General features: G+C 44.7%; 1 long non-coding RNA gene across 1 annotated transcript in view; it reads right to left on the bottom strand.

Annotated features, from left to right (window-relative positions):
• The window catches only part of LOC125113570 (uncharacterized), a 50620-nt gene extending 27220 nt beyond the window's left edge, over positions 1–23400 (bottom strand). Inside the window, exons 1-2 of the long non-coding RNA XR_007131495.1 lie at positions 23083–23400; positions 6529–6639 (exon numbers count right to left, since the gene is read on the bottom strand). This is a non-coding gene — a long non-coding RNA (uncharacterized LOC125113570). The remainder of the gene's footprint in view (positions 1–6528; positions 6640–23082) is intronic.
• Positions 23401–24190: the final 790 nt, after the last annotated feature.

Below are 24190 nucleotides of genomic sequence, written 5' to 3'. Positions count from 1 at the left end.
CAGAGCAAGAGATAAGACAGGGAACAGAGTAGTTTGCATTAAGCCCCGAGGAAAAACATAAGTGGCTATTCTTTCATGTCAACCTGTCCAGCTTACAAGCCACCCTGCAGAGGCTGAATTGTAAAACCAACAAGAGGATACAGTCCCTGTCTTGATCTTCCATTTCCTCATCTGCAAAATGGGTATGACAATCATAAAATCCTACCCTACCTACCTCCTGGCATGTCTGTGAAAGTCACTACAGAGAACATACATGGAAGAGTTGTTAAGCTCTCAAGTGTTGGCTATTATTATTATTTTTTTTTGTCTTTTTGCCATTTCTTGGGCCACTCCCATGGCATATGGAGGTTCCCAGGCTAGGGGTCCAATCGGAGCTGTAGCCTCCAGCCTATGCCAGCCACAGCAACGTGGGATCCGAGCCGCGTCTGCAACCTACACCACAGCTCACGGCAACGCCGGATCGTTAACCCACTGAGCAAGGGTAGGGACCGAACCTGCAACCTCATGGTTCCTAGTCGGATTGGTTAACCACTGCACCACGATGGGAACTCCTGGCTATTATTATTATGTCTGATCCAAGATACAGGTCACCTTTAAGGAATCGACAGTTGCTTCTATAACCCACTGAAAAGGAAAGCCTCTTACTTATTGAAGGGCTCGAATCAATTAATAGTAAATAGCGCAAATGAAAATTAGCTGCTTCAACATAAGCCCCCTAAATATTATCTGATTGATCAAGCAGCATTTCCACTAACAAATGTCTATTAAACACGGGTGGATCAGCAGGATTATTATCAAAACAGTATATATGAAAGGCCAGATGCTCCAAATAGCACTCAAAGAAAAGAAGCACAGGGAGCTCAAGCTCAGCCTCCTACCAGAAACGTGCTTGAAACTCAAGAGATCGCATCGGAACTCCCCACCCTCCCCTCTGCTCAAATTTCCTCCTCCCATCCTTTCATTCTCGCCCTCCAGAGTACCATTACCCACATGGGTTTTCATCACTCTCCACCTCCCCCCCCAGCTCCCATATTCAGTTAAGCAGCAAATCCTCTCTCTTTAACCACCAAGTCAGTCCTTTCACTCTATCAATACTGCTTTTGTCTAGATTGTTACCATCTCTTGAAGAAATGATGCAGAATCTTCCCAATTTGTGAGTTCGTTATATTTCCAGGAGGTAAATTGGGTCAAGATTTTTAGCCACGTTGCTCAAATCCATTCTAACCTGACCAGTTTTCATTTTGAATGGTTACCAATTACTGACCAGAGTGTGTTACCAGTCTCCTACTGTGATGGTGGTTTTGTAGATTTTGTCTTGCGATTTTTGTCAGTTCTTGCTTCTCAAGCATAACCTGCATTATTAAGGTTAGAATCTATTCTTAGATTTCCTCCTGAATTATTCCTTTTATCAAAATGCAATACCATTGTCCCTTGGTATCCAATATCTTCAAGAGACTGGTTCTCAAGACCTCTCCGGATGCCAAAATCCATGGATGTTCAAGCCCTTTGTAAAACAGTGTTATATTTGCATATTACCTATGCAATCCTCCTGCACACCTTAAGTCACCTCTAGATTACTTATAATACTTAATATAACGCAAATGCTATGGAAATCATTGCTGATGTGCGATAAATTCAAGTTTTTCTTTTTGGAACTTCTAGATTGTTTTCCAATTTGGTTTATTGTTGTTGTTGTTGCTATTGTCACTGTTGTTGTTTTTGGACGGCCCCATGGCATATGGAGTTCCCAGGTCAGGGATCAGATCTCAGCTGCAGCTACAGCAAGGCTGGATCCTTAACCCAGTGTGCAGGGCTGGGAATTGAACCTGTATCCCAGTGCTCTAGAGCCACCGCCATTGGCCCTGTTGCACCACAGTGGGAACTCCTTTCCAAATATTTTTAATCAGAGGTTGGCTGAATTCACAGATTGCAGAGCCCATGAGTACACAGGGCCAACTGCAATCCTCTTTAGCTTAAACAAGGTTTTTTGCCTGAAGGCCCAGGTTGCCTGCCATTAATACAGTTAAACTAGCTTTCTTTGGGGCAGTAGTTAGCTGGCATATCTTTCTCTACCATTTAATTTCCAATTGTTGTGTGTTTATATTTTAGCTATGTCCTTTTTAAGTTACATACAACTGACTTGTATGTCAGTTGCTTTCTCTGATGCTTTCATTTTTGCCTTTTGATTGCAGAATTGTTCATCTAGTCCAATAATCTCTGCAGAATAAGTGGGAAATTTAATGTAATTTTATGTGTTGGGCTCATCTCTGCTACCTCCCTGGATGCTTAATTTTCATCTTTTTCCTACAATTTTTCCTCCTTCCTTGGTTTCTTTTGGTTTCATGAAGTTTTATTTATCCTTTTTCTCTCCTCTATTTATTTGGAACTTACAAGTTCTATTTCTATTCCTTGCAGTGCTTAGTGTTTTCATATTTTGACAAGCTGTCCCCATTTCCTAGTACACAAAAATAGGGCAGTTAAGTTGGATGATGGGAACAGTATCCAGGCAAAGTATGAGGTTGGAAGCGAGGTATTCCACAGACAAGCCTGGCCTTACTCATCCCTCTGATGGTTCACTCTCCTCCCCTTTACTGGTGTATATAGAATCCACGTGCTGGGAGTTCCCATCATGGCTCAGGGGTAACAGATCAAACTAGGGTCCCTGAGGACGTGGGTTCGATCCCTGGCCTCGTTCAGTGGGTTAAGGATCCAGTGTTGCTATGAGCTGCGGGGTAGGCTGACAGCTGCAGCTCTGATTCGACCCCTGGCTTGGGAAGGTTCCTGTGCCATGGGTATGGCCCCAAAAAGACAAAAAAAAAAAAGAAAAGAAAAGAAAAAAGCCTCCATGTGCTAAAGGCAGTGGTGTCTCTAAATACAAGGAGCCTGGGTTGCTGATCACTTTGAAGACAGTTCCATGAAACATCGGGGTTTACTCATTACCTCGGCACAGTCAAAAGCATACGAAAGGTCCAGAGGTGATCAGGATACCTAACCGCAGATGATCTCAGAATGATTTCAGTTCAGAAACCCCTTCCCATCTCACAGGATTACGCAGTCATTTTGCTCCATCCTGATTTTACTACCTACAAACTCACTGCCATCGTTGCTGCTTTACTCAGTGCTTGCTCGTATTTGCCCACGTTCGCCATTCTTTCTTACATCTCATTCCTTTCTTCTGGGTTCAATTTTTGGTTTCCTGAATTAAATGTATACTGATGTTTTTAATCAGGAGTTGTGTTGGTGGTAAACTACTCAGTCTTTCTTTATCTCTGTCTTTCTTTTGCCCTGCCTCTTGAGATATATTTTCACTGAGTATAGAATGTTTACTAAGCATTGTTTTCTATCAGCACTTAGAAAATATCCTTCCATTACATCCTAGCATCTTTTTTTGCTGATGATAAGTCTCCTGTTGGTTTAACAGTTATTCTTTTGTGGGTGAGCTATATATTTTTCTGTTTTTCTTTTTAGGGTCACGCCTGCAGCATATGGACGTTCCTGGGCTAGGGAACTGCAGCTGCTGGCCTACACCACAGCCACGGCAACGCCGGATCTGAGCCACATCTGTTACCTATGCCACAGCTTGCAGCAACGCCAGATCCTTAACCCACTGAGCAAGGGCAGGGATCGAACCCGCAACCTCATGGTTCCTAGTCCGATTCTTAACCACTGCGCCATGACGGGAACTCCAAATTTTACTATAAGGAATTATCCAAATACTAGTGCTCCTTGGGCTATAAATGCCTGACTTATAAATACTTCAAACATCCATTAATTCATTCTCTATGCAGGAACAGTCACTGTTCCAGTGACGTGATCAATGACAACGAATGACAAAAAGTGGCTGCTCTCATGGGAATGCATTCCAGTGGGGAGGAACTGACTACAGATAGATCGTCTATTAGATATACAGTAGGTAGATAGATGGATGATAGATGATAGATAGATAGATAGATAGATAGATAGATAGATAGATAGATAGAAAGAAAGACTAGAAGGGAGGGCGTGCCCATCATCATGCAGTGAAAATGAATCCGACTAGGAACCATGAGGTTGCAGGTTCGATCCCTGGCCTCGCTCAGTGGGTTAAGGATCTGGCGTTGCCACAAGCTATGGTGTAGGTTGCAGATGTGGCTCTGATTAGACCCCTAGCCAGGGAATCTCCATATGCAGCCCTAAAAAGACAAAAAAAAATGGAAAAAGAAAAAAAAAGAATAGAAGGGAAAGGAAGAGGAAGGAAGAAAATAGATCCTTATTAAAGCTTAGTCAGAGAATTAAACTAAAGAAATGCATTGGGGAATAGCTGGATTAATACTTTAAATTTGAATGGACTCACTCTGTAGTGACATTCAGCTGAGAACTGAACAGTAAGAGAGAATCCACTATCTCAAGATATGAATAAAAGCATCCAAGCCAATGGGGCATTGAATGAAAAGGCCCTGAGGGAAAGGCTTTGTTTTTTCAAAAAGCACAGAGGTGGAGTTCCCGTTGTGGCACAGCGGAAATGAATCCGACTAGGAACCATGAGGTGGCGGGTTCGATCCCTGGCCTCACTCAGTGGTTAGGATCCGGCATTGCCATGAGCTGTGGTGTAGGTCACGGACTTGGCTCAGATTTGGCTTTGTTGTGGCTGTGGTGTAGACCAGCAGCTATAGCTCCAATTCGACCCCCAGCCTGGGAACCTCCATATGCCGCTGGTGGGGCCCTAAAAAGCAAAGCAAAACAAAACAAACAAAAAAGCACGGAGGCCACTGTGTCTAGAACACAGCCAGATTAGGGGACAGTGGTCTGAGATAAGTTCAGGGAACCAGACACGCACCGTATCACGTAGGGCTTTGTAAACCAGGGCAAAGAGTTTGGAGTTGATTCCACCAGTGGTGGGAGGCCATTGGAGTTCTGAACAAGAAAATGGCATCGTCTGAGTTCCATTTCCAAAATGTCACACTGGCTGTTCAGTGTGTGAGATGGAGAGTGTTTGAGGAGATGCAGTAAAAACAAAAGGTGAGCACTTGCATCCGTTCTGCCTGCTCCCCAACCTACCCTGAAACCGCTGTTGCCGTCACCACCACCTACCACTACCATCAGCGCCCACACCCGAAGCTCTGGTCTCCTATCGCCATCTGGTGGCCGGCATCAGAACTGTTTGATCCCACAGCTGAAAACACCCAGGTCCTCCCAAAAAAATCCCCCAAAGTCTTCTAAACTCTCAAATCAAGCTCTTTCCAGTCCTACATTTAAAAGCATGTGTTATTCTATTTTGCAATTTCCTTTTTTTTTTACAAATATGAGAGCAATAGGATCTTCTATTATTTTTCATTGTAAGTAAGACAAAGTTTGGACTAGACTCTATATAGATTATAATATTAATTATTATCTTATATGGCTGTAATTTTATTAGTAGAGTTTACCATTAATCATAATAGATTTTGTGGGGGAAAAATGAGTTATCAAGTTATTCCTCCCCTTACAAATCACTTACAAACACTTCTAGAACACAATTAAGGGGTAAATAAGATAATTTATGACAGTGCTTTACTAAAGAGGTTGGAAGCCAATCTCCTGTATATATTTTTAGTTCAAAATGTGATCCTAGATGTGTAATCATAACATCTGGAACAGCTGGTATGTGCTGAAAGAAGTTCATGATATTTTTTTCTTTGCTTAAGAAAGTAGCAATTTGAAAGATGAAGCTTTGTTTCAAAGAGGAAAGCTATTTATAACTGGCAGTTGGCAATTGTTAAAGCTAGGTCTATACATATATATATATAGAAGTGCGTCTTTCAGCAGCATAACGGTCACATCAGAAAACTCTCAACTCTCCCTTGGCTAATATAAAGCAGCTCTTTTTACATTAATTTAAAAATATGACACCAGGGCCACCAGCCTCCTTGGAGAGGATTTTTCCACTTGCAATAATGTGGCTAATTGCAATGATATAAGGAGACCTACTTCGCTACACTGATATTTTCTTGTCCATCCAATTGAAGGATCTTAAAAGCCATGCTTACTCACTCAACCCTATTCAGGAAACTTTGACACATTACAGCAAGTCTGTTAAAAATTTATTTCCCTGGGCACAAAGATCTCCTGCTGCTTTGCTAGGCGGAGCTGAGGCAGTGAATTTTTACCCCAGATGTAATTAGATGCACTCATACTTTGAGAATATTTGGGGGTCTTCCCACATCAAAGCAAGATCTGGGAAAGAAGTGGTAAAATTCCTCTTTCTGGGAAAATTAATTAGAGGGTGATTTTTCCGTATCTGTTGGTGGATTATAATGAGACGGGTCTGTTGAAAACCACTGTGCTCTTGGTAATGATCTTTTTCCCAGCTCAGCCTCATTGCTCTCCTAGCCCAGAGTACGGCCTCTCCTAGGCATGCTCGACATGAAATGAGTTAGGGGTCTTCGCCCTCCTCTTAGCAGAGACTTGTCACGGAATCTTTCCCCAGCATCGGCAGCAATTAGCACTAATTGGTACCCTGGGCAGCGAAGAGAAAGGTCAGTGATGGAGCGAGCAGGCAGAACGAATTACCCTTTCGCCTCTGGAGGTGAACTTCGAGGTTCTGTGTGCAGCTGCTCGGTCCCTGCTACCTGTCTCCGCCAGGCCTGCGAGGAGGATGTCGGAGGAATTTCTTCACTGGGGCTGTCAAACAAGAGTATTGGCGAAGGTCAGTGGACAGAGTGGGCAAAACAGAGCTGCTGAGCCAGGACCGCCCAATGACCAGGAAGAGGTCTCCCCGCCCTCTCCCCGTCTCTCCGCACCCCTTCCCCTCACTGCCTTTCGCTTTAAGTCTCTTCCTAGGATATTACAAATCCAATCCAAGCAAGGGCTCCGCCAGCAGTTTCCTCTCCTCACCCCAGAGCCCACACGGCTGAGACTCATTACTCTGTCCACCCGGTGGCTCGCTGGCTGGTGGGCATTTGTCTCAGCTTTGCTTCCCCATGCATCCATCCTCCCGCCTTTGGGAGACTGTGAGGGGAGGAAATGGGGTGAAAGGAAGGAAAATCAGACCAGGGCAAAGCTTTCCCCTTGTCGAATATTAATTCTTCGAAGTGCCCTTGGGCTTGTCAGTCCAATATCCTCGCCATAGCTCCTTGAAGTTCATGGTTTGAGAAATCCTTGAGCGATTTGTCAGGGAATAATTAATAATCCTTTCCTCTGCTACAAGTAGCCACCAGATGACTTGGCATCACTCGCAAGACGGCAGAAGGCGAAGGAATGTTGGCATTCTGCCATCTTATAAAACTCACTCCTCCCTGTCACTTAACTTGCCAGCACTTTCCCAAAGACTGAGCAGAAAGGAACAAAAAAGAGAGTGAGTATCTGATTAACAAAATCACAACAAATAAACTAGGGGGAGCAGCGTATAAGTCAGTGCCTTTTTGTCTTTGTAAAAAGAACATGTTTGACACGCAACAAAAACTATTCCCTTTCCACCTTGGGTTACCCAGAAAATTCTTATCTGAGTTTTTGAGCCTTCGCTTGGAGAAAAGAACCAAGACATGGTTGACCTAGAAATAACTCAGCCTTGCAGAAATGCCTGAGCCCAGACATTAGCCAAAGCCAAGAGGGACCTTTCAGGACCATTTATAACTAGATCAATATGTCAACTGGTCCTGCCCTCAACTCACTCAAGCTTTTGCTGGAATTGAAAGATTAGTTCAGGCCAGAAGAAACATGCAGGAGACAGATGTGTTCTGCTCAGTCTCCACGTCCCTTCCTCGAAAGAATCCAAGATGAAGTTAATGAGGTATCTGGCCCAGGTATGTTTTATTCTCATTGACAAAATGCCTGGCCACAGAAAATGTTCAGCCCTGTTTGTGCTATGAAAGAAATACCTGGGTGGTCAATGAAAGGCTAGTAACAGAAGAAACTTCTAGCAACAAACTGAGCTCATGCCATTCGGCCAAACTGATGCTCTTGGCTAAAGTCCAGGATTAAAGTGCCCGGAGCAAAATGAAAAATGTGTAACACCAGCACAAGGGCGACATTCTTTCACTTATTCAATCAACAAACATTTATCATCCACCCTTAGAATGGTCAGACCCTGTGCCAGGCACTTGCGCACAGCGATCAAAAGCATAGACTCTGCCTCAGGTAGAGTTCAGTTTGATGGAGAGGGAAGGGATGAGAACAAGCAGTGACAGCGCAGTGTGGCCATGGGGTGAGGGTCCCAGAGAAGGGGACCCCCGGCCTGGAGAGTTGATAGAGGAGGGACACTGGGGCTGGGTGTGTGGGGAGTGAGCGGGAAACCAAGATGGGAAGCGGGGAGTGTTCCAGGCTGAGCAGGTGGGCAGAGGAGCAAGGAAGGGGCCTCGAGAGAGGACGGGCCCTGGGAGGAGTCGGGGTTGTCCTCCGGGAAATGAGCAGGTAGAGGAGAAAGGAGGCAGAAAAGGTGAAGAGGGAAAGAACAGTGACAGAGACTAAGAACCATTGCATGAGAGGGTGACAAGGGTCTGTGTGCCACCGAGAAACAGGCTGGACTTTAGTTTACAGGCCAAAAGGTGCCACGAAGGCATCAGGTGGGGGAGTTACCTCCTCAGATCAGCGAGAGGACAATGCAGGATCCAGTCAGCCTCCCCATCGCCACCCCCTGCCCCGTTCACTTCCTGAGTGTGCCTTTCCCGAAGCTTCGAATGAGTGGATGTCCAAAGATTCGGGGGGGGGGGGTTGTTTTCTTGTTTTGGGATTTTTTTTATTTTCTTTTTAGGGCGCACCCGCGGCATATGGACATTCCCAGGCTAGGGGTCGAATTGGAGCTGTAGCTTCCAGCCACAGCCACAGCCACACCAGATCCTTAACCCACAGAGCGAGGCCAGGGTTCAAACCCGCACCCTCACAGAGACAATGTCAGGTCCTTAACCTGCTGAGCCACAACAGCAACTCCAAAGATTCCGTTTTTTAAAAACAGCACAGTGTGGAAAGCAGGTTGGAGTAGAAGAAAAAGTCAGGAAGACTTTATGGCTATTTTAAAGGCATTACTTGGGAAGTAAACTTGATAAGCCCTGATGACTAAATGATCCATGAATTAAGAGAGAAAACGGACTTGAAGATGACTCAGATTTCTTGGGCAGCAACGGAACGGGTGAAGAAATGCTTATCGGAGGAAGACTAAAACCTCGGTCTTTCACTCCAAAAAAGAGTCGCTGGGCTTTCGACATACACTCAAAATGCTTATCACTGTATTAAATGCTTAAAGGCATAGGCCACTGGCAGGTGTGCTATCTGTGCCAGAAAAGAGCAAGAAAGACTTGAATGCTGACAAGCCTTACAGAGATCAAGGAAAGTATTATCTCAAAAACATCCCCATTTAGCCAAGGTTCCGTTTTTGCTTTCTGTGCTAAGGATGCGCAGGAAAGCGAAGGCAACATTTGGGGGTAGGAGTGAACTTGCACGTCAATGGTGAAGGCCCCCTTTCCTTCATCCCTAACTTCAGATCTTAAACACAGTCTCAATTGTATCTCCCTGAGAAGAGTGTGCATCAGCTTCCTTATTAAACTTGAAGGTTAAAAACCTGTGCGACCCCCCCCCCCAAGGTTCAGAAACAACGAACAGAAATGGCAACGTGCACCACCATTCCTACGAATGGGAGACAGATGATGACAGTGGCTTGTCTGGGCCGGTGGTGGCCCCTCCCGTGGCCATGCAGACGTTTGCCTCCTCTGGCCCAGGCCTTCAGGGACCCAGACCTGTGCATTATTCATTTTGCCTACGGCACCCAGAGCACAGGCTTTCAAATACGCAGACAGAGGGATGGACATAGCTATGCAAATAGCCTCTTCCCTGTTGCAAAATGTACCTGAAAATCATTTTCCCAAGCTTCCCCTCAGGCATTTTAAATACTTAGACCAGGTAAATTTTTCAATTTACACTGAAGTTAGCAATGACGCCACTAAAGGAGTTTTCCTCCACTCCAAAAGGAGAAGGGTTTTGTTTTTTTTTTTTTCAAGTTATAAGCCGCTTAAGTATAGTTTTGCACAATAAGGCATTTCATTTGGTTTTTAATCTGTATCAAAATGACACAATAAAATGATTACTGCTTCCTAGCTGGTTCTAGCCAAGGTTTTATTCTTCATTCTTAACCTTTCTTGTCTCTCACAGTCCCAGGAAATTAAGGATAAAATGCATATTCACAATGTTTATGTTACCAATGTAAACACAGGGAAGTCAGAAAATATTTTAGTAACGTCCTCACAGTCATTATAATTCATCTATGCTGGTCTCAGGCAAAACCCTATCTTCTTGTCCTGTTTTCTAACTATGACATTTACTGAGGAATGGATAGCTCTGGGGCCATCCCTGTGCGCTAAGGGAAGCTTCATTTTTACTTTTGTGGACTCACATTTGTCACCCAAATAAACTACTGAATTGTTGTTTACTTATACTCACAGGGATGACTTCATTTTCTTACTATATTTCCTGGGAACACATATCAAGATAGCTAATCGAGAGTTCCCGTCATGGCTCAGCGCAAACAGACCTGACTGGCATCCATGAGGACGCAGGTTCGATCCCAGGCCTCACTCAGTGGGTTAAGAATCCGGCATTACCGTGAGCTATGGCGTAGGTTGCAGGCGAGGCTTGGATCCCATGTTCCCGTGGCTGTGGTGTAGGCTGGCAGCTGTAGCTCCAATTCGACCCCTAGCCTGGGAACCTCCATATGCCACAGGGGTGGCCCTAAAAAGACAAAAGACCAAATAAATAAATAAATAAATAAAAAGATAGCTAATCGAATTAAGTGTTCATAATCTACTCTGCCTCTGCAAAGCCATGATCTTTTTCCTCTTTTACTCTCTGAAACATACCAAAGGTGACCTGAAGCATGAGTGAATTTAAATTCCATATGAATTGCACCAGCATTTGTATTTTGCTTTCACATTCCAGGATAACTTCTTTGACCACCTCTCTTATAGGGGCTAAAGAAACTATTGCATTTGGAGTGGATAAGCACTGAGATCCTGCTGTGTAGCACAGGGAACTATATCTAGTCACTTGTGATGGAACATGATGGAGGATAATGTGAGAAAAAGAATATATGTGTGTGTGTGTGTGTGTGTGTGTGTGCGCGCGCGTGTGTATGACTGGGTCACTTTGCTGTAGAGCAGAAATGGACAGCATATTGTAAATCAACTATAATAGAAAAAAATTAAAATCTTTTAAAAAAAAGTATATGTACCAAGCTAAGTAGCTTGCAGAGCGCCCTCTAGCGAAAGGTCAGGGATGCCGTCCTAGGACCGGATTCTAGTAGGATTTGTTAAAGGCAAACAACCTTCTCTTCTGAACCCTGCACAACCCATTTGAAGGATTGAACTCCCAACGCAACAGATTTCTTGACATCAAATCACAGCTGCCTGGTTGTATTGCTGACACTCTATTAAAATTCCAAATCAGCTTATTAGCGTATGCGTTTCTTCAGTGAATAAAAACAAGAATCCTAACAGAACTCTCTAAGTCAGTAACAAAGCTGGAAACCATCAAGATGATAAGGCACTAAAACCTGGAGAATTCATCTTTAAATTGCTATCAAAGGAAAGCAAATCCCCAAATGCGGAGGTCATTCAATGTAGCAACAACCTCTCTCCTAATAAAAACCAAAACGACAAAGCGCGAGGAGATTGACCAAGAAGACAAAGAAGCAGAGTTATGTCTGTGAAAGGCTTTTCATCCAAGTGGCCAGGTTCACTGGACAATCCTTAGCCTTGTGAGAAAGTCAGGTAATTTTAACGTCTCACCCCATATGTGCCTATTTACACAAAAGACTTGAAACAGCTTAAAACAAGATTTATGGTAAGAGGATCTATCAAGAAGAAGAATTTTTCTAGAAGGATTTAAAGTTAGAAAAAAAATAGATTCTCCCCAATGTCCTCAGGAGGGCCTATGGGCTGCTTGAGAGCTGCACTGTCAATAGAAATATGGCTACAAGAGGTATCTGCCAAGAACAAGACACAGAGTGCAAACCCCCAGGATCACTGACCGTGACGCCCTGGGCACTTCTGAGGTCCCTCAGGAGAGGAAGCCCCACAGATGGTGAAAGAGCACTATTGTCTTAATAGCGGCACAGTCAACTCCCCTGGACCAAGGACGCTTCCCACATTTTCAAGACCAAGCAAGTCCCTGGAGCTCCTGAACAATCCAGAGTAGTGCCATCCTAAGATTAATATATTTTTCTTTCAACCCTAAAGACTGGAGACTACCAGTGTGTCCTTAATTTTTTTTAGGTGAGACATATAATGTTTTTACACCAATATGATGGTTCATGTCTGTTTCAATAGTAAACTATAAACAGACCTAGGAAACTCACTCAAATAAAAAGCGAGCTCAGTATGCCAAGCCTCGTGCTCAGCATGGCTGTCTTTGGCTCTGTGCTATGTTGTGATGTGCAGGCTGCACTGAAGGGTAAGGAGGATTTCTTTTAAAAGGGAAAGTTCCAAAGCAGGTTTATTATTATGACTTAGCTTGAGCTTTCTGAAGAAAACGTAACTGGTTTTAAGAAAACATTGAATGTAGCTTTCAAATTCCCGGAATGAATCTACACATATATCAGGAGAATGTCTAATGCCAATTATGAAGATCATATTCCTTCTTGACCCTTCAGCTGGGAGCCAAGGTCAAGTAGGTACTTTTAATTTCCCAGCTCCTCCAAATGGATGACCACTCCCTCTTTCTTATTACGGAATCCTAGCCCAGGCTTGAGTCATTTCATCAGTAACCAAAAGGAAAACATTGGACTCTGATCCTGCAAAGCAAATCATTCTTTGAGTTTATAGAGGGTAGGAATTTCCACAGGAAATCCCACATCTCATACGCTCCCTGGGTGGACCCAGACGTGGGGAGCAATGCGTTTCTGTACCACGTTTCCTACAGACCAGCAAAAGTCAGATTCCTCGAAGTAAGGTTTCTTGATTCCTCTCATATCTATGAAGTACAGCCATTGCCTGCATTCCATTGTCAAAGGATTAAGTGTGTTCAGAAAAAGTGCTTTCCTGGTCAGACCACCTCTGTAGGACTGCACTGCCTCTAGTCTTGGAGACCACAATTTAAGAGGAGCTATTGAGTGACTGGAGGATGTCCAAGGAATATAATCAAGATTCTCAAAGTAATGTTAAGCTTCAAATGATTGAAAAAGAACTGGAGATGTCTAGCTTAGAAAAAGACAGACGGCCTTGTACTACTCTCACTGCAATGTTATAGAAAAAGGCTTGTTTTTTGTTGGATGGAAGAGGCAAGCAGATTGCAGTTCCATATAAGAAAGTACTTTCTTATAAATAGAATATACTGCCTTGTCAGAGAGAGGGGCCCCTCCCTGAGAGAATGCCCATCCACCATCTGTTAGTAATACTTTAGAAGATGATTTCACACTCACTAAGAGGTCAGACTCCTAACCTCAGAGGTAGCTTGAAATTTCAGCTTCCTAATAGTCCACATATTTGGTTAATTCTTTAAAAAAAATTTTTGCATGAGAATTCTGAATCATTTCCGGAGTCAATAATTCCTTCTAAAGCAGGTCAATCTGACAAAAAAACACTTGCTGTGATGCCAGTAAATCAATGGCATCCTACTGATTCCCATAACCTTACAGAGGGGGTAGTAGGTAAAACCGAGAAAGCATAGACTTCAATGTTTGACCTACGTTCACCTCCCTGCTCCCCCATTTATAGCCTGTTGTGACCTAGGCAAGTCCCTTCACCTCGCTAAGCTTTAATTTTCTCATCTGTAACATGGAATGCTGCTATTTAGCTCCAAGATCGTCGTAAGAAGGAAATGAGATCATGAATAAAAGGAGAAGAGCAAGGTCCCCGACTCAAAGAAACTCTTCAATAGAGGGCAGGTGGTATTATTAGACAAGGCATAGCCCTGGGATGACCCTACCCCCCAAGGACCACACCGAAGACCTTTCCTGCACAGCCTAGACATCCCATGTAGAGGAAGGTGAGTGGGGAGCGAGAAGGACAAAAGCGGGGTGTGCATCAGCCACATTTAAAGAAATACATCTGGACAGACAGGGATCTCTTTCTAGAAAATGTATTTTAGCTCTAACTGTGGATTCCCACGCAGGCATAAGAACTAATACAGAGACATCTCACAGAGTCTTTACACATGGCATATCTTTTTATGTACTGTTACTTCCTATGGTGTTAGGCATCATTGTCAGATTTTTTTCCCCCTCCATCAATGTACTGATGCAAAACGTGGAAATAAAAATTAAAAAAACAAAACACTGAGAACCTGGGAGAGCTCCCTCCACTGGGCCCATGCAGTCACTCTTCCCCCCAATTTGTCTTGACCCATATCACCCCCTGCTGAGACTCCCTTTCTAGAAAAGTTGTGCCCAAGGCTTTGTGAAAAAGCCGAGTCCTGGTTCTAGGAGGCTGAACTTCTTGAGTTCTTGGAAAACGGTGGTGTGCAGGCTCATTGAGCAATGGACATACTTCGTGTTGAACACGGTAATATTCCAACTTCTATTGATTAATCAGTTCCTACTCCAGTGCTAAGGTCAGGCAGTATGCTTTCTTCCCTCCCCAAACAATTAATTAATCTGTATTGACTGAGCTCCGGGGAAAATATCTCCTAGGATATATCTGAGGTCGGTTTCAATGCAGTCGGAGGCTTTCACGTGGAAAATTCTCTGTTTAGCAGTTACATGCAGTGAGAAAACTCAGAATTCATAAGTGATTCGGTAACTCACAAGCCATGAAGAGCACAGTAAAAGTCAAAGCAGGATAACCTGGGCAGGATTCATCCCATACTCGTCCCACATTCATCTTAAGCCATGCCCATGGCATCCAGAAGTCCCTGGGCCAGGGGTCGAACCCACACCACAGAAGCGACAATGCCTTAACCCACTGAGCCACCAGGGAACTCCAGTTGCTTTTTCGAAATTAGTTTTTACAATGAGAATGAGGAAGTCCAGTTTTTCAAATTATTTCATGGAAATCATCTAGAGCTATAACTACGTCAATTTCATGGAAGACTACGGCTCTAATTCATCACAAATTTGAAAATAGGGGGGAAAATGCTATACCCCACTGCCAGAATAATTCATTGTGGTTAAAAAAAAAAAAATCTCACCAGTGCCCACATCTTCTAGCTTATTGGGCAGGTGGTGAAGGTGGGTAACCAAGGGGGTGTTTGCCCAGATCCATGAAACCAAGAACTCCCCCACCCCAGGGGTGACAAATAGTCTTCATCGCTACAAACCCCACCCCAAATGCGGTCATTCCCTGCTTATCAGAACTTTCCCTCTAAAGATAATATAAGGTTGGGAGTCAAAGCTCTGGTACCAGGAACACCCACACATTTTTTTTAATTAAGAGCTCGTTTGAATATGGAGCTATTATTACACACTGTACCAATAAAATTAAACATTGTCACTGTCTGTTCCTTAATAGCTTACAAGCATTTTATATTCAGAGTCCCCAAGCTAGAGTTTGAAGAACTATCCCTTTAGTCTTTGTGAAATAATCTCCATACCATTTTTCTTACTCCCTCTTCACAAACTATTTATAACCATGCTTAGACGCACAATGAACATAAATGGTGCATCAACATAAAAGAGCATTAAGGACAAGCAAAAAGGTGAGCCTGTATCATGCCTTGCTGAATAAAGGTGTCTTCCCAACAGCCTAGGAAAGACGGAGCCCAGAGGGAGATAGCCAGGGCGTTCAGGGAACGGCCCGTGGGAAAGAGTGTTCACTCAGGGAAGAGGGTGCATTTTAAAATATGAAGCATCAGCTAGAGAAGAGAGGCTACAGTGGAACGATGAGAAGGGAGCATCTTCTTCATGTATCAAAGGCCCGAGTCTCCACTGAACAACAGGCTGGAGGGTAATGGGCGACAACAGCAGCGGTTCTCAAAGAGTGTTCCCCAGAACCAGGAGCATCAGCATCGCCGGGGAACCCGTTAGAAATGCAAATGCCCAGGCCCCGCTCCGGATCTGCTGAATCAGAAGCTCTGGATTGGGGGCAAAGCTGGTTGTGTTTAACAAGCTCTCCAGGGGATTCTGACCCCCCTGCTCCAGTCTGAGAACAAGAAAGGAAAACATGGCCAGATATTTCCTCCATTCTCTTACACGCTTCCCTGACACAGACACAAATGTGTGCATGTGCACACACACCTATGCAGCCGGGAACACCTGCACAGTGTTCAAAGAACAGGAAACCAGCCCTTATTGTCCCTTTTCTTGGAGCGTTTATTTCTTTCTGTGTGCATTCTGAAGCAGGGACCGAATTCCCCCCCCGCCTCCCCCCCCCATTAACGAGAACGAGGTTGGCAGCACGTTTGTATCACATTATACTCTGTGTTTACCCTTTACTGCCTTTGATGCATTTGCATATAATCTTTCATAATTCAATTCATTTGTTCAAATCATGTCTTTCCACTTGCTTATTCAGATGGGAGTGTTCATTTTACAGATCACTGGGGCCTCCCAGTGGCAATCGTTGGTCATTTCAGGCTCAGATTTAATTTCCGGAAGCTTGGAGGGAAGGGTATCCGGTGGTGCTTAGCTCTTCACCCACTTGGTAGAAGCAAAAGATGGAATCACAGCACGCTTTTTATCTGACGCAGGTTGACTGGGCAGTCGAGCTGACGTTTCCGCAGATGCTGGCTTGGACTTCATGCATCGATCAGACTCCACGTTCAGGTCCTTGCTGAGTGGCGATGCCAGGCAGCCGGCTTCCGGCTTCCGTTTCTGCAGATCCGTGTCAACCGCAACCAGGACTCTGCCACGAGACCCTCACGGAGAAGCTCCTCCTGCGAGTCCTCCTTCTCCATAACCCTGAGGTTTTTCTCCCTTGAGTGTCCCCTCCCGCCATCCTGCCTTTGAAGTTGTGACGGCCCCGGGGTTGCCACGTCCTGCGGGGAGTTGAGATACATGGATCCCCCTCCTCCGGATTCTGGAACATTCCATGTTCTGGCTCATGTCTCTGTCCACCAGCGGCGATGGGCCCTCACGGGACAGCCCCTGCCAGCTGCTCTGTCCTGGCGTCACAGAAGCAGGCCGCCCCCGCTGATCACCTTACATCCCGTCACTGGTCCAGGCCTCCAGCCAGGGTGCGAGGCTTACTCAGCAGGGTCCGCCCCCCCCCCGAACTGAGGTGCCTGTCATCCGATGAGCCTCAGGCTGAAGGGCACCACAGGCCATTTCCACCTAGCCAAGCATTTTGCTGTAGAGACGCTGGTGTCCTTCCAGTGTCCTCAGCACGGCCCCTGTGCCCTCTGCTTGGGCTTCAGAAGGCCACGCGGCCCGAGTCAGTTCTGCTCTTGCCTTGAAAGGTTGCTGAAAGGTGCTTTCCTGGACCGGCTTAGTCGGTGCTGATGCAGTGAGCCTTGTCACCTAGGAACAGCCCTGTAAACACCAGCATCGCTGACAGATCAGGTGATGTTTTAAAGTTCAGCCCCGCCCCCTTGGCCTTTCCCTCGGAGAAGTCGCCTGAGGGCACCCCCTGCCCTCCCTGGATTCTGCCTGAGCTGGTTGAAGCTCACTACCTATCTTTAAATTTAATTAAGCTAAGATGTGTCTGATATTCCTTGCAAAGAAAATTTTATTTAAGGCTTTGCTGGGTACATACATACATGTGTCAAATCATTCTCTCCTGACTTACTGTGAAAAGCAATTCACAAGGCAGAACATCTCAGCATTATGCCCACTTCAGGAGGCAAATAAAGACAACATGCACTCAACTGGATTGTTTCGAATTAGCTAGAATAAAAGTCAAGTTCAGGATTTTCTGGCAGGGTTCAAAGGGGAAACTGGGCCCAGGGCAGTCCCTGAAAAGAGCACGGGCTTTGGTGCCTCAGTGACCAAGGTCCCAACCGACACACGTGCGTAAGCTTGGAGAAGGTGCTCACCCTCACTGAGCCTCAGTTTCCTCGTATGTACAATGGGCTGATACCTCCAAGGCATCAGAGGTACTCAGAGAGATGCTGTATGTGAAATAGCTAAAACAGAGCCCAAAACAGTGAGTATTCCATAAACGGAGTTATTTCAGCAAGGATTATTAGAAGCTACAATTCTCCAGCAAGTAGTTCGGAGAGGTCACTCTTGGCTGCTTTTAAAAAAACTGCGCACATGCTGTTCCTTCTGCCCAGAAAGGCTCCCTGTCTCCTCTCTCCAGCTCCTTTTCCAGCTGCGTGTTATTTCTCCAGGAAGTCCTCACTGGCCCCCTGGTGTGAATTAGGTTTCCTCCTGTCAGCACACCTAACATTACTCTGTAAATGGGTCTATATCCCCCGCCAAGCACTAACTTTGATGCCTCGGCTCATTTGCACTGAACTTGAAGCCTCCAGGAGGACTGGCCCATCTCCCTTGTTCACTGTGTGTCTACAGCCCCCGCTTGGCATTTTGTGGGATTCCAATAAATATTGAATGAATGACAGCCATTAGATAGCTTCCTAGAGAAGAAAAAAATACACCACCAGGAACGTAAAAGGTAGCTGCATTAGTTATTTTTGCATTCTTAAAATTGCCTTTCAGCTTCCTTGAATTACCTTCAAAAAAAAAAATATGAAATCTGTTCCCAGCAGTTCTGGCACTTTGCTCCCCTCACCCTAAAAATACTGCACATTCTTTTTTTTTTTTTCCTTTGTAGGGCCACCTGCGGCAAATGGAAGTTCCCAGGCTAGGGGTGGAATCAGAGCCACAGCTGTGGGCCTATGCCACAGCCACAGCCACAGCCACAGCCACACCAGACCCAAGCCACATCTGCAACCTATACCACAGCTCATGGCAACACCAGATTCTTAACCCAGTGAGTGAGGCCAGGGATGGAACCCATATCCTCATGGATACTAGTTGGGTTCTTAATCCACTGAGCCACAGTGGGAACTCCACATTCTTATTACCTATTATATTTATTAGAATAATTGTATAATTATATGATTACATAATTGTATAATCATATTATAATTAGTCCTCCATTCTGCTTTGAATACATAATTATAAAATATGCTTACCCTGTTTGACACCCTTCTAATTCTTAAATTGACTATATATTAATCACAGAAGTCCTAAGGAAGGAGGAAATCCTTGGGAGAAAAGTGTTAATAATTTACTAGTTGCAAACTGTACTTTTACCTGCGAACATCAGGTGGGTAAAAACATTACTCATGGTCTTTAATCTAAGAATTTCTTACATTTTTATGGCCTGTTCTTTGGGCTTATTTATGATGGTTTGGAACAAAGAGGCAACCTTTGCCATTGTGATTTATACTCTTCCAACAAAGGAAACACAGAAAGAGATAAGAGACCCAAATTAAATCACAGCACTAGATAAGAAAGCCCAAATTAAATCATGACACTTAAAAAAAAATCCAGTGAAGGTAAGGAGCTGACTGATCATTTAAAATCAAAACAAAGAAGGGGACAGACATATAGACTGAGGACAATGAAAACAGGGATATTTTCAAAACCTAAGCTACAAAATCTAGCATTCACCAAATGAAAAGTTTTCAGATGCCTTTTGTCCTATATCTTTTGTATTTATGAAATAATGTCTAGCCATTAAAATACTTTATATGCCTTATTTTAATCTTTTTCCACTTGTGCTTTTGTTTAGAAGATCAAACAATATACTTTGGTAAAGTGTTAGCGACTGGCAACAGATATCCAATATTTTCCTTCTTTTTTTTTTTTTCTATTAATGCCATTTAGCAAAAAAAAAAATTGACCTGGACATCTGTTTTCATTTTTAGTGATGCTTTTAACTTCCTTGATGGTTGAGTGCCAATTCTAAAACCTGATTTGATTTCAAGGAAAGACAACTGCCTGAGAAACAAAGAAATTGAGAGAATTGAGAGGAAGAGCTGCTGCCTTCCAGCTTTCCCAGTGTAAGCACTGTCTGACGATGGAGGCCAAAGGTTAGTTTGACAGAACAGGCAGCGAGCCGTCTGTGCGGCGGCGGCGGCGTTATCTGAACAGGACCCAGCCACACAGAGTCTGAATAAGCATGTATGTCTGGCCCTAGAGCTCTTAGTAAAAGGAGTCAATTATGACCACAGAACTAATGGATGCTGACTAAGGCCACCTAAGACACAACTGTCCTTTTAACATGATCATAGGATCATACCAACCCTCTTCGATTATGAGCACAGCAAATACTGAAATTAGACTTGCGGGTAAATACTCTAGACTTAATTTCACATCACCAACTCAAGAATGCCAAAGCCTGGATGTGGAAATCACGTGGGAACTATTTCTAGGCTCCACAAAGAAAACATAAAGAATTAGGTCCACGCAGAGACACACTCACAAATATCTGTGATTTTTTAAATTTTGCTTTGCCTGCATGCCCTACACTTTGCGAAAGTATTTACCTGTTGCATGCCCAATTTTGTGTAGTATTGCCTTATCATTTGGTAGAAAAATGCACATCTTTGACAATTTTTTACTTCCTCTATGTGCAGATTTCCATGAAAACTAAGTTAAAATGGAATTGAAAGAAGAGGCACAATATAACTAATTTTCTTCTAAACTTATCAATAAGCTTACTTTCAAGTTTAATTCTTTTGTTTCTAGAACCCAAGGTATGCAGCCTGTTTTCAAACTTAGTACATGTAAATTTTTTCCTTGTATCAAAATCTTACCAGTGGGCATGTTTTTCTATCAAAGGATATTCAGACATTATTTATCTGCTCTCATACCAATGGCACTGCTTAAAGCAAGCTGGGAAGGGTCTCTGTCTATAAAGATCGGGTATTCACAGAGCTGCAAGCTCCTGGAATCTGGGGATTTAAAGGGGAAAAAACACAGGAATATTTCATTCTGATGTGTTGCCTCATCTTTTTTCTTTATGCTATTTGGCTCCAAATTGCTTAGGAAGTTCCCCAACACAATCCTTTAACCAAAAAGAGAACCAAATATAAATATGGAATGAAAACCAATGTTTTACAATCCTGGCCAACAAAAACTGGTACAAATCGAGTAGGATAGATCAGTAAATGCTAATAAGACAGACGCTTTTCATACGGCGTTTCCTAAAGGCAGCTGAGACAGCCTGGGGAGAAAAAACTCTCACGGTGCCACGTATGGAACGTGTAAACTTGAAGCTACAGGAGTATCATCAGCAAGTTGGTGTGTCTGCTGTGAAGCAGGAACTCTTCTGTGATAATCTCGATTAAAACCTTGACAGCCAGTATCTTTATTCATCAGAAACGCAGAAAGTTATAGCAAATGCTGGACCAAGATTTTCAGAGGCATAGCTGTTAAGGAAAAAAAAAAAAGCAAAAGAAGGAAAGGAAGGGAGGGAGGAAGGGAGGAAAGAAGAGAGCGAGAAACAGAGAGGGAGGGAGTGGAGAAGGGGAGAGGAAGGGAGGGAGGGAGGGCGGGAGGAGGAAAGGCAAATTTCACAGCCCTTGGATTAAAGTTAACACATCAATTCCTGACCATAAAAAAAAAAAAAAAAAAAAAACACCAAAACCATAAGACAGGAAAAAGCTCCTCAAACTACATCTTTTGGAATTCAAATTAGTGTAAAGTCGAATCTAGAAAAGTGTGGAGAAAAGACAGCAAAAAGATAAAAGCAGACAAACACGCAGAGTGAAGCAGGAGTGACACAGGGTCTGTGGGTGGGTGTTAAAATTTGCAAGTGACTGCTAAAAAAAATAAGAGGGAAACAATGGCTATTGAACATTGTGTTTGACAGACTGACACTCAGAGAAAGAGGACGTAAAGAACCGTATGGCTGCCCAGTCCCAACAGTGTGTGAAAGGACACTTGATCCATGCTGCCTAAAAATAGCTTCCTAGGCTCTTCAGACATTCTTTAGCAGAGGAGACATTTTTTTCACTTGCTACCCCAAGATTCTTGCTGTTGCCCCTGAAACACTCCTAGAAGCCTCTGGGTGGCTTAGGAAGTTTAGGAAGCTTAGAACTGGGCTGACCAGTTCAAAACCAAGGGGGTGGTAAATTCTTTCAGAGTCAATAGATCCTAACATAATTCGGGGGAAGGTTGGCAGAATTTCAAAAAAAGAACAAACAGAAAACAAACAAAAATAACCTCAGACACAGCTGTGTGTGATTTCACTGTTGGCGACCTCAGGGCTCCAACCTGCTCCCTGTGTGAACTTCACCAGCCACCCTCAGCCAACCGCTGATGTTGCGTCCAGCAGCTCGGACCAAACAAGCCAGAGCCAGCCTGTCCTCGTGCTCACATTCAACACGGCCAGACTGTCCGCTGGCTTTGGCCTCCAGACTCATCTGGAAATGATCACTTGTCACCCCCTCCAGCCACAGACCCCACTGCCTCCTAACCCCAGCCAGCCTCCCCAGCTGGTCCTTTTGCCCATGGTTTCTAGAAATGTCAGCCAGATGGGCCTTACTCCAAACTGTCCAGAGCTTCTCCACTTCCCTGGAGGAAAAGCTGAAGTCCCTTGCCATGGCCTTGAGGTCCTGGCACATCGTGCTGTGCTGCCCAGGCTCTCAGAGGGACTAAGCACCTCGCCGATGGCAGAGCTGCTGGCAGACACCTCACCCAGGGGAGTCACCTCCCCCAAGGTCACTGCCTTCCAGGGCAGCCAGTCCACGGACTGAGCGACAGGGGTTATCCAGGCTCAGCCATCTCACCCCAACCCCGGGCGACCCTGAAAGGCCACCCTAGGTCCAGAGCCCCATCGGGGGTCCTGAGGCTATGGCTGGGCCTGCACTGCAGCTCAACCTCTGCTTCCGCCCTGCTTCCTTCTGCTCCTTCCCGGGCCTTGATGCCAATGACACGCCCTACAACCGACCTGCACAGCACATGCCACCTCAGGGTCGGTGTCCGGAGAGCCCAGCCCACCCCGAAGGTCCCAACCGATTCAGCCCCCGCCAGCCGCTCCCACGCGGTGTCCCCCGGCCTCCCCGAGCTCCCCTGCTCCCAGCTCATCCGCCTGCCAGGTTCCACCCCAAGGACCAGTGTGCCCCTGCTCTGAGGTGGCCGCATGGCTGTCCCCTCTGCCTGGATCACACCTCCCCAGATGCCCGCCGGGCTGCTTCCCTCACCTCCTTGCGGCTCGGCTTCAAAGTCACCTTCCGCACGAGCCTGCCCTGAGCACCCGGTTAGGACGGAAATAGAGGAAAAGATTCTCATCTTTTCCTACTGCCTTGGCTTACCTTTCCAGAGATTGACTTGGAAGAAATGGCTTCACTCACAAAAGAGTCTGAAAAGTACTGGTTTAGATACACGAAGGCAGAGCAATGGCAAAACAAAACAAAACAAAACAAAAATGCCCACGGGCTCTGGACTCAGACCTGCGTGCCAGCCGTGCCACCCCGAGGCTGTGCGGATTTGGAGCAGGGACCCCGCGAACCCTGCAGCCTCAGCTTCTTTCTCTGTGTGGAGAGAAGGATATTACACAGACTCTCAGAGTGGTCGTGAGGATTAATTGACCTTATGTACATTTCAGGCTATGAGAACTACAAAGGGGCGTAAACACTGGTTGTTCTTGAGAGCTGACCCCACGAACTGTGCATACCAAAAAACCCACTGGGAGTGTACATTTGCATCCTGGCTTAAATGTCAGAGTCCTAGGAAATAATCATTTCAGCTCTGCTCCACCCGGAGTAGACCGAGAACTTCCAGCAAAACAGAAAGGGCTGAGCAACTACCACCCCCAAGGCACAGAGCCAGCCTAACAAACATCAGTAAGAACTCTCAAGAGTTACGAACCACCCCAGTCCTGCTCCATGGTACAAAATCCTAGTATTTTGCTCTCTGCACAAATTTCAGTAACTTCAGACTTTATTCTAATCTCTGAGATCCTTCTGAAAAAACAATCACACAGGATTTCAAATATTTAGGTCTCTATATGTTCATCAGAAGAGCTTTAAACCTTAAAACTAGCCATCTGTCTGGTTCTTTGAGATTAGAAGCTGAAATCTTTTCATGTGTATTTTCAACCTAAATTTTTATATTTATTTCTGTTTCTGCGATTACAGAATAACTGTACTTGACTTAAAAATAAGACAATAACGCCTCCAAAATCACAACTTTTTTGCTTTCTTCCATTCATTTTTCATTTACTAGCGTGAAATGTCCTTGCCTGTAACCTCCAATCCACCAGCTTGATTGATTTCAGAGGTTCTGTTGGAGGCCCTCCTGCCAAGCAGAGAAGGCAGAGTCCGACACGCTGGCGCTCCTGACACCACGACAATCTCACACTGACCATCACACTCGCGGTCTGCCTTTTCAGCTTTATTTGCAAAGCCCGCTGTAGTCCAT

This window comes from Phacochoerus africanus, chromosome 13 (assembly GCF_016906955.1).
Source record: "Phacochoerus africanus isolate WHEZ1 chromosome 13, ROS_Pafr_v1, whole genome shotgun sequence".
NCBI lineage: Eukaryota > Metazoa > Chordata > Mammalia > Artiodactyla > Suidae > Phacochoerus > Phacochoerus africanus.
This window is presented reverse-complemented; position numbering and strand designations above follow the sequence as displayed.